The 10,620-nt window shown below is 41.1% G+C and overlaps 1 protein-coding gene across 5 annotated transcripts in view; it reads right to left on the reverse strand.

Annotated features, from left to right (window-relative positions):
* The window catches only part of Csgalnact1 (chondroitin sulfate N-acetylgalactosaminyltransferase 1), a 336,666-nt gene that overhangs the window by 279,545 nt on the left and 46,501 nt on the right, over positions 1 to 10,620 (reverse strand). The window lies entirely within an intron of this gene.

Consider the following 10,620-nt stretch of genomic DNA (forward strand, 5'->3'; position numbering starts at 1 on the left):
CAAAGGCATGCGCCACCATGCCCTGCGAGGTGGAGTCTTTTTGACCTTAGACAACGATCAAAGGCAAATTAGTGAATAAGGAGATGGCTCAGTAGGTTAAGTGGCTACTGAAAAATCATGAGTTCAAATCCCTGCACTCAACTAAAACCAGTGTGCAGCAGTATGTCTGTAACCTCAGTAGTGCTGAGAGGAGTGGAATGAGGAGGATCCTTTGAGTTTATTGTCAACCAGCCTCATCAAACTAATGAGCTCCAGGTTCACCTGGTCTCAAAAGAATCATATGGAGCAGAATCAATGGAGGCATCTGCTGTCAAATACTGGCCTACACACACACAGAGGGAGAGAGAGAGAAAGAGAGAGAGAGAGAGAGAGATAGAGAGAGAGAGAGAGAGTAATCATTATAGTGTGTGTGTGTGTGTGTGTGTGTGTGTGTGTGTGTGTGTGTGTTGGGGGATTCTTCGCAATTATCATAAAACCCAGTACACTTCTAAGAGTAAAAGAAGTCCCGATTAATAACTGTACTGATACTACTAGTAGAAATGATATTGTCACAGACCATGTGTAAGGTCTTCCTCTCTAGTGGCATCTACAAAGAAAACCAATAATGGAGAACTAGACACACTTAACTAACCTAATTTTATAGATCTCAAAATTATCTTAAAACTAGGGCTGGAGAATATGTATAGTAGAGGATGGCCAAGTTGGTCATCAATGGGAGGAGAGGCCCTTGGCCCTGTGAAGGTTCTGTGCCCCAGTGTAGCGGAATGCCAGGGCCAGTAAGCAGGAGAGGGTGGGGTGGTGAAAAGGGGGAGGGAGAGGGTACGGGGATTTGTTCATATTGTTTTTTGGTTTTGGGTTTTTTGGGGGTTTTTTGGAGGGGAAACTGGGAAAGGAGACATCATATGACATGTAAATAAAGAAAATATCTAATAAAAAGATAAAATAAAAACTAGGGCTGGAGAGATAGCTCAGCAGATAAGAGCACTGACTCTTCTTCCAGAGGTCCTGAGTTCAATTCCCAGCATTCACATGGTGGCTCACAACCATCTGTAATGGGATCTGATGCCCTCTTCCGGTGAGTCTTCAGGCAGCTACAGTGTGCGCCTATGCATAAAATATATTTTAAAATTTTTCTTAAAACCATATGAGATGTAAATGATAAAATTTTTCACAGATCCTGTGATGGTTAAACTTCACTCAGTTGGGAATCAAGTAAAAGGCAAGAGACTGGGCCTTCCTGTGAGAGATTTTCTTGATAAAATTGTTTGAAGTTAGAACACTGAAATGTGAGTGGCATCTTCCAGTGGCATCTCACTGGAGATAGAAGAGAGAAAAATGTGCTTTTTGCCTGCTTGCTTCACTCTTGCTGGCAATTTCTACTACTCTGCCACTGCTACATTCCATTGCCCATATCAGATGCCTACTTCTTCAGGTTTTTAGTGTGGACCAAATACCAGCAGCTCTTCCAGGAATCTTCCAGACCTTTGACTCTGAATTGAGACTTCTAAGACATCCAGCCTTGTAAAGTAAGTAGCTACTGGATTCTTGACCTATCCAGTGTGAGACAGCCATTGTCAGACTACCCAGACTATCATGTAAGACAATCGAACACATTCCTTTTAAGTCTATTCATCCTAACAGTGCCATGGCTCTAAGGACCCAAGTACAGGCTGTGATACCAGGAGTGGGGTGATTACCATAATAAACTGAGGCTTTGGAACTATTTTGTTGAAGAAACATGGAAATGTTTGATTCACTGGGCTAGAAAATCTTTTAAATTCAGGAAGCAGGGTTTAATGGGGTAGTCTATTGAGAGCTTGAAGGCAGTAATGTTGAGAAAAAGTACAGTGGAGGCCTGACTCATAATGTTTGAAAGAAGAACAAAGACTCTCTTGGGAACTTGGATAAGAGCCACTTCTGTAAAGTTTTAGCCAAGAATCAGGCTCCCTTCTGTGTATATCCTAAGATACTAAGTGAAGGTGAAGTTAGAGTGGACTGATTTGCTTGGCAAGAGAAATTTTAAGGCACAATGATATTCAAGCTGGTGTTGAAGAAGGAATTATATTTCATGGACAAGTCAACATCATTGTAAAGACAATACATCAATAAAGACAATACAATCAATCTTCATCAAGACAATAGACCTGTGTTTCCTTGAGATCAACACACAAAAATAGGTATAGCTGTGGTTCTTGTAGGGCCAGCTACATCTCAACCTGGCAGACAACTTGGCAATATCATAAGATTCATCAGTTAATACTGGTTTTGAAGGCATGATAGAGGTAAGATTGAGGGGCTCATGAAAAACAGCTGAGCCGGGCAGTGGTGGTGCATGCCTTTAATCCCAGCACTTGGGAGGCAGAGGCAGGCAGATTTCTGAGTTCAAGGCCAGCCTGGTTTACAGAGTCAGTTCCAGGACAGCCAGGGCTACACAGAGAAACCCTGTCTTGAAAAACTAAACAAAAAAAAGAAAGAAAGAGAGAAAGAGAGAAAGAGAGAAAGAGAGAAAGGAAGAAAGGAAGAAAGAAAGAAAAACAGCTGAGGCCTAGCACTGTGAGGCAGAGCTTAAGTCTTGTAAAGCAATCCTGAAAGGCCATTGTATAAAGCTGTGAAGGTAAAGCCTAAGCTGCAGTACAGACCCCAGAATATTGGAAATGCCAGGACTGCAGGACACCCATCAAAGAGAACTTCAGCTGTGAAACAGAGCAAACCTAAGCTTAAGAGAGTAGTATGTGCTATAGGTGGTCTACCTGGAGAAGTATGGCTGCCCCAGATATTTGCAGTCCATATTACATGATAACCCCAAATGTTCAGCCTTTGGTGATTATCAAAGAGCTGCAGCCTTTGGTGTTTATCCTGCCAGGGTTTGGTTTTGCGTTGGTGTAACTGTTTTATCTTGATTTTTTCTTCTTTTTAAAATAAAAATGTTTACTATGAGCTTTTATATTTTGAATGTATATAGCCTCTAATTTTACAGGAGCTCATACTGAAAAGACCTTGAACTTTTAAAGTATTAGAATTTTGTAAGATCATGGAGACTTTTAAGGTTGTACAATATTTAATATTATGAGACAAACTAGAGACTTTGGAGATAAAGATGGAAAGTGATGGCTTAAAGTGGAGTGTCTGTGTGTCAAATTGGCAAGGAGTGGAGCAATGGGGGTTAGTTTTGTCAACTACGCAAAATCTTGAATCACTTGGGAAGAGTCTCAGTGAACTATTGTCTAGATCAGGTTGGCCAGTAGGCATATCTGTGGAGAAATTTCTTAATCAGATTAATTGAAAAGGGAAGGCACACCCTGACTATTTATAGTACCAACTCATGGGCTGGTCTTTGGGCTGAATGAAAAGGAGGAAGGCAACTAGTCATCAGAAAGCATGCATGCATTTGGTTTTTTTTTTCCCCCTCTCTTCTTGACTGTCAATATAACTGATTCAAGTACTTACTACTTTGACTATTCTTCAGTAAAGGACTATAACCTAGAAGTGTGGGCTAAACTGAACCATTCTTCCCCTAAGCTGCTTTTGTCTGGGTATTTTAATTTCAGTAGTAGAAAGAGAACTCATAACATAGATTTTTGCTGAGAAAAAATGAGTAAAGCAGAGAACAGAGTTGAGGAAGAAAGCGGGTTACCTTGGTTCTGAAGTCAAGATAACTAGTCATAGTCTTCCTTTTTAATGAAGTTTTGTTTTGTTTCATTCGTACTGAAGTCTATACCTGGGGTTCATACATGCTAGGCAAGTGTTTTATCACTGAGCTATTACTATCCCAAGTTTTAGATTTTAATAGTTGAGTTATGCAATGGTTTACTCCATGAAAGGTGCACACATATGAGTTAGGAAGCTGCTATAAGAAGGTTTGTCACCCCCAAAAGCTTCATTTTGAAATTTGGACCCCAATGCAACAATGTTGAGAGGGTCCCTGGGCCACTGAGAGGATAGACTGTCATGAAAAGATTCATGTTTTTCTCTTGAGAGTGAGCTAGTTCTTTTGGTAGAGGTCCTGCTATGAGAAGAGCACATTGAGGGATGGCAATCATCAATTCACTCACCTGCTGAAGGTGCTTGCCATACAGCCCATCAACCTGAAGTCAATCCCAGGGACTCACTAGGTAGAATGTGAGAACTGCACTCTGCCCTCCACCCAAGCAGCCCCCTCAGCAGTGTTATGACCCCTCTGCCCTCACAATATGCCCTCACAACCCAGCTTTTGGTCCTCATTAGAACAAGGCAAAGGTCACCATCATGACCTTTAACTTCATAGATTCATGAGCCAAACTAAAACTCTTTCCTTTATAATATACTTGTAGTATTTTGTTATTGGAGCAGAAAATGGATTAAGCCAAGACATCAACTCCACCATCTACCCTCCCACCACCTCTGGCAGCTGTAGCAAAACTGGTCCTGTCCTAACACTGAGACTCCTACACAAGTGAAGCATCATCACCTCTAGCAGGAAGGCCCTTTGAAATCCAACCACTGAATGATAACTAATCAAGATATTAGAATCTTTTTCTGAAACTCAAATATACGGAGTCTACCATGACCAGGATAAATGGAAGGTAGAGGCTTTCTTAAAATTGAAAGCAAGTGAAGGAAAGTTTAACAGTTCCAGCTCCTCAACTGAAAACCCTGCTACCCACTGGCTGACATCACAGTCACATCCACAAGTGTGTATGTGAATGAACAGTTTCATTGAAGGTACTGAATGAGTCCCTATTGGCTAAAGAGACTCAGCAGAGTCTCAAAAGAGAGTGTGACATTAGGTCAGGAAGACCTTCTCTCCTCTTCTTCTTCCATTTCCCCTCACTGATCTCTCCTTTGTTGGTTTTTTAAACCAAGAACAGCATAGAGGCCCAGGAAGAATGGGTCCATCAGTACCACTGAGTGGCAGGGCAGGCAAGATCCTCTCAATTCTCATGATATCTCAAACAAATGAATAACATCTTATCTCTCTCCTACCACATAAGCAGACTCAGACATGTTATTTAGCTGCTCTGAGCTTGTTTATTCTTCTATGCCTAGTCATCTCCATTCCACAGGAAAGAGCAAGTGGAGATATAAGAATAAATTTAAAGCTAACCTTAAATGCTGTTTGCATGACTGTAATTCTAGCACTTAGGAACCTGAGGCAGGGGGATTAAAAATGTAAGAGAGACACTGACTGGGCAGTCGGGAAGGTAAATGCTGTCACATTTATCCTTGTCTATATTTTTGTTATCATTCTTCTTTCTAAGGCATATCTGAGTACATATGTATGTGTACGCTTATGTATGTGCTTATGTATGTGTGTGTACTTGCATGTGAAGACTGGAGGTCAACGTAGAATGTCTTCTTCATAACTCTGTACCTTATGTTTTGTGACAGGGTCTCTCACTGAACCCAGAGCTCACCAATTTGGGTAGACTGACTAGTCAGTAATTCCCAGGCATCTTCTTGTATCACCCTCCCCAGTGCTAGGACTTTGGGCACACGCCACCTTTCCCAGCTTTTTCACATGGACATCCATATGAATCCACATGGAAATCCTGGACAGGAATCCAGACTCAGGCTTCATGGTTGCACCTCAAACACTTTACTGACTAAGCCATCTGCTTGGCCCTATCTTCAACATCTTTTGAGGTACTGATAGCAAGTTAAGGAAACAGTGCAGGCTGAATTCATTGAGATGCTAGCTTGTGTTCTGGTTAAAAGTTTGCATACAAGTAGGTATACTTTTAAAGAGAGAAGCTAATCTCGTCTTTAAGTCTCTGGAAGAGGACTTACACTTCTTCTCGGTGACCATTAAAGAATCTTTATGTTATTAATCATTCTCATATAAGAACTATGTACTTGTACAATCATGGGTGCTTTTTCAAGGAATGCAGTCCAGAAATGCCTTACAGGGTGATTTCCTTCTTGTAGAAACATCACAGTGTGTAGTTGGACAAACTAAGACAACTACAACATTACCAGTGACAGAATTGTATGTGGTGGGTCATCACACACACAGGCATTCGCTCACAGATCATTTGGGGACAGATAACTATACCTATCAAGCTAAACACCATCCTAAACCAGGAGTCCAGTGATATGGAACGAGGCCTTGCTTTCAAGGGGCTCATGCTGGTAAGATGAGAAGAGACAAATAACAAGCAAACAGGAGATGGAGAGATGGCGGCTCAGTTGGTAAGACTCTTGCCTTGAAGAGATGGAGGTATGCATTCCATCTCCAGAACCCATTAAAAACAAACAAACAAGCAAAATCCAACAAATTATAATTACCACCCCCTAAAAGCATAGAGTCTATGTTTTGTGTTGGTCAACTACTCCTGACCTACCCTGGAGTGTGGTTGTGTGGTTGGTATACTCAAAATCACTACATTAGAGAACAAATTATTTTTGTTGTTGCTACGGTTTGGTGGGTTTTGTCTTGTTGGTTATTGTTTTGTGGTTTTTGTCTTGTTGGTTATTGTTTTGTTTTGAACAGGTAAGAAAGTGCATGCATGTGTGTGTGGTACATGTCAGCACACTTGGATTTATTTATTTTATTACAGATATTTATCATTTTACTTTCTTCATGCAATATCTTTGCATTGTATTCTTTCACTGCCCCTAAATCTTCCCAGATCTCCCCACCTCCCTATATTCCTAACCTCATGTCCTCTCCCCCTGGCTATAGGACATTAGAATCTCCTAGTTTCAACACATTTCAGAAAGTTCCCCACTGTCCCTCTCAAATACTCCACACCCTGCACTGAAGTGACCATGGCCTTGGCCCCTATTTATTTTACCTTCCCAATACTAGCATTATCCAATATTGCCTGTAAAGATCTTTACAGGTGTGTGTATGTGTGTATGCCTGCATGCATACATACACATGCATGTGTGTTCTATAGCAAGGGAAGTTCAAGTGACCTTGTAGCTGGGAAACACCTGCTGAACTCATGAAGCAGAAAGGAGACAGGGGTGGGGAGAGGCTGGATTCTCAAAGCACAGCTTTGTGTGGGGCCTTGGAGCTCTCACTAAGAGAGCCTTGGACCTTCAAGGCTCAGCCTGACTTGGAACATTCTGAAGCAGCAATCAGGAAAGCTTTTGCATGGGGGACATTTCAGATCACTTACGTATTTGGAATGTTTAACATAGGTATCAGTCCATAAAAGATCAGGGATAGCCTGGGGTAATTCAAAGTAAAAACCTACCATTTTCCAAAGACTCCATTGGAGAATATTCATTCAAGCCAGCAACAGAGCAAAACATACGGCCATGGCTTGGTTAGGTCCATAAGTGATTGAACTGCCAGTTTGTTCCATTCTCACATTACAGCTTGCAAGGAGACAAGCTACCAAGTCCCCATAGCTTTATTTCTTCCTCCTTAAGGAATACTTCTAGGAAAAGTTCCTAATTAACCAGCTTAATCTATGTCCCTGGAAATGATCTGTGACTTCTGGCTTAAAATATTAAAAACCTCAGGAAAAGCTATAAATTAAGGTAATTGTCTCTGTCATTCTATAAAATGCATAATTGAAAATTAACACAGCTTGACTATATCTAGGGAGTGGACAGGGTTTATAATCCATGTATTAGGAAATAATTACCACTCAGTAAGACTGCAGCAGCCCGACCTCTGGTTTGCTTTATAGCACTTATCAGGAGGCAGTAAGATCATCTGTAAGAAGGATGGGTCCCATAAAAGACGCAGATCAGCTTAACGATTATGTACTCGGAGACAGGAAGCACACCAAGTTTACCACCGAGACTTCTCCAGAGGAAGGAGGGAGAACAAACGGTCCAGTTACCTAGGATATTTTATTCCTTTTGTTTTAAAACAATCTGGAGCAGAAAGGACTTAACACAGTATTTATTAAGCCCAGGGAGGGAGAGATGAGTACCTGTTGTCTTTTTCTCTGTGATTTTCTGTAGGAAAAAAATAATCCAAGAAGAGAGACCGTGTTTGGAAGGAGAGAGATGCTTCATTTAACATTTCTTGTGAAATGTGTTAAATCGGGTAGGAGGCCTATAATTACTTCTTCGCAGTGCAGTTTGCCAGTTTGAGAAGCAATTCTCCTGAACTCATCCCCAAACTTTGTTCTGTTTTATTAATACTGGAGAACCAACTGGAGTGCCGTTAAATGCTTTCCAGGTTACCTATTGCATAGATCCCTCCCTTATTCTGTTGCTATGCTATCAGGCAGAATATGGTTCCTAGAAATAAAGTTACTATAGTATATACAGAGAAATATAATCTTAGTTCCAGAGGACTAAGAACACCATGCTCATCTTTAAGGAAGACTGGCTATGTGGCCTCTGCTTCTTTCAGCCTCTGCCAGTGTCCAAAAACGTTGAGATCAGTCTTTATGTAGTCCTTTTCATTCTTAATGTATGTTTTATAGCATAAACATGTTCCAGAAGCTAACCAAACTTTAGGTTCTCCTATGCCTGTATAGGACAGCTGACAGTCCTCACATTTAGTCTAACCCCAATACAAGGTAATCTGTCATCTGGTAGCACAGCTGAGTTGTGTTCCCGGGATTAAAAAAGAGGTGGAAACTGTTTTGAAAACTCATATTTTTACCCAAATACGTTTATAGCCGTCATAGATATTTCTCTCTTTCACGAAGGTGTATCAGGGAAGAAGCAGAAAAAGAGGCTGGGGAAAGAATTCTAAGCAAGTCAGTAATAAATTGTCCAAGAGATGGCTACTGTGATGAAATCCAGTAGATTGAATCCTGTGTGCTGACTGACAAGAAGTGGTGTACGCTATGGCTTCTATTTAAAGAAATGAACACTGCCAAATAAAGTTTAACCTTATCTGGAAGCTTTTACAGCACAAACCCCAAATCAGCAATACTAGCACACTTAAAAATTCATATTTTTTTCAGAATCTTAATTGCTGAATGTGTCATAAGCTATAAAAAGAATGAACATGGAGGAGAAAATACTGCTTACCACCCTGCAGATTAAATGGCTGGTTGCAGGGTCCTGACAGGCTTCTTGAAGCTGACTCTGAGTGGACCACACTGAGTGCTTGGAGGCCGGGCTAACAAACTGCCATGGCCACAGGCATCACTTTCCCGTTCTTTGTTGTGAGATGCAATATTCTTCAATCTAGAAAAGGATAAATGTAGCGCGTGTAGTGTCTTCGATCTCTCAGACGCTAGCATGAGGCTCACTTGCCCAAAAGCTTGTCTCTGAACCCTAGTGGAGGCACCAGTCCCCAGGACAGAGAGCAAGCTATGAGCACAAGGACAGAGAGGTAACAAGGTGTGAAAGTCAGGATCAAAACTCACAAGTCCAAGACCAAAACTCATGCTTCTCCATGCATCCTCTACCCACACATGGGGTTCCTGAGTGCAGCTATGCCTAGAGATTGTACTTGCTGTAGTGTGATATTTGGACAGATGTAAATAATTGTAAGTTTATGTGTGTGTACACACATGTGCAGATGCCTGCACAGGTTCTCACACATATGTACGTATGCATGTGTACAAGGCAGATGTGAATATTAAGCATCTCCTCAATGACTATTCACCTCAATTTTTGAGACAACATATGTGACCGAACCTCGAGTTCTCAAATTTGCAAACTTGAGGTTAAACTGCTCATTTGTCTTTTTGTACCTTTATTATTTCTTTGTGGAGAGGACATTCAAAATTCTGTAACCCTGGGGGAGAGCAGGGGGCAAGCTAATGCTGAGACCTGTCTCTTATTACACTTGAGCCCAGAAATGTCAGCACTCTATGGTAGCCTCATGAACAGTCAGCTCGCTGCTTGCCCAGCTTTTACTCACTGTAAAGCTGGGGAGGAAGCCCTTTCCAGCTCCTTCTGTCCACACCTCCAACTATAAGTTGAAGTTTCTCTTCATCGTTATCACAGTCTCTCCTCCACCAGAAACCATCCTGCTTATCTCTGCTTACACCAAAAGCCATCCCTGTCTTATACACATGCGTATGAGACATGTGCATGGGAACATATGCAGGAAGTACATGTGCATGTGTGCACATACACATGAGAGGGAGAGAGAGAAAGAGAGAGGGGATAACCACCCATTTAAACTACTCCTCACACCTTGTTTTTAGGTGAGACCCCTTCCTGTATGCCTAGTAGACTGATTAATTACTCGTTCTTTGTACAGGGTTTGTCCAGTCTGGGAGGTAGTCAATGTCTAAATATGTTTCAACTCAGCTAAGAGAATGTAAGGTCTTCCCATCATGTCAATCATGGTTTATTATTAAGTAACTATTATACATTATTACATTGTATTTTAAGCAAAGTAATTTATTCTGCAATAATAGTACACTTTTCTTTTAAAGGATTAAAATTTCACATTCACAGTTTCTTACATTCTCATCCCACTCCACATACCCAAGTAGCCCTGGAAATAAAGATTAACATAAACCTGCTTATAGCATTCATCTTCGGAATACAGTCATAATTATATGCAATTACTGGTCAGCAGCCCTATATTAAATCTTTCATTCTCCTCTTAGCAGCTTTGTGTCCTCAAGCAAATGACTGAAACTTCTAAGCTTCTGTGGGGATAAACCGAGGGGAAATTAATAATTCACTGGCTTACTGTAAAGATTAATTGAGATAATGTACATGCTAAGCACCATGCAGAGGTTTGCTTTTTTTTTTTTT

This window comes from Mastomys coucha, unplaced genomic scaffold (genome assembly GCF_008632895.1).
Source record: "Mastomys coucha isolate ucsf_1 unplaced genomic scaffold, UCSF_Mcou_1 pScaffold22, whole genome shotgun sequence".
Lineage (NCBI taxonomy): Eukaryota > Metazoa > Chordata > Mammalia > Rodentia > Muridae > Mastomys > Mastomys coucha.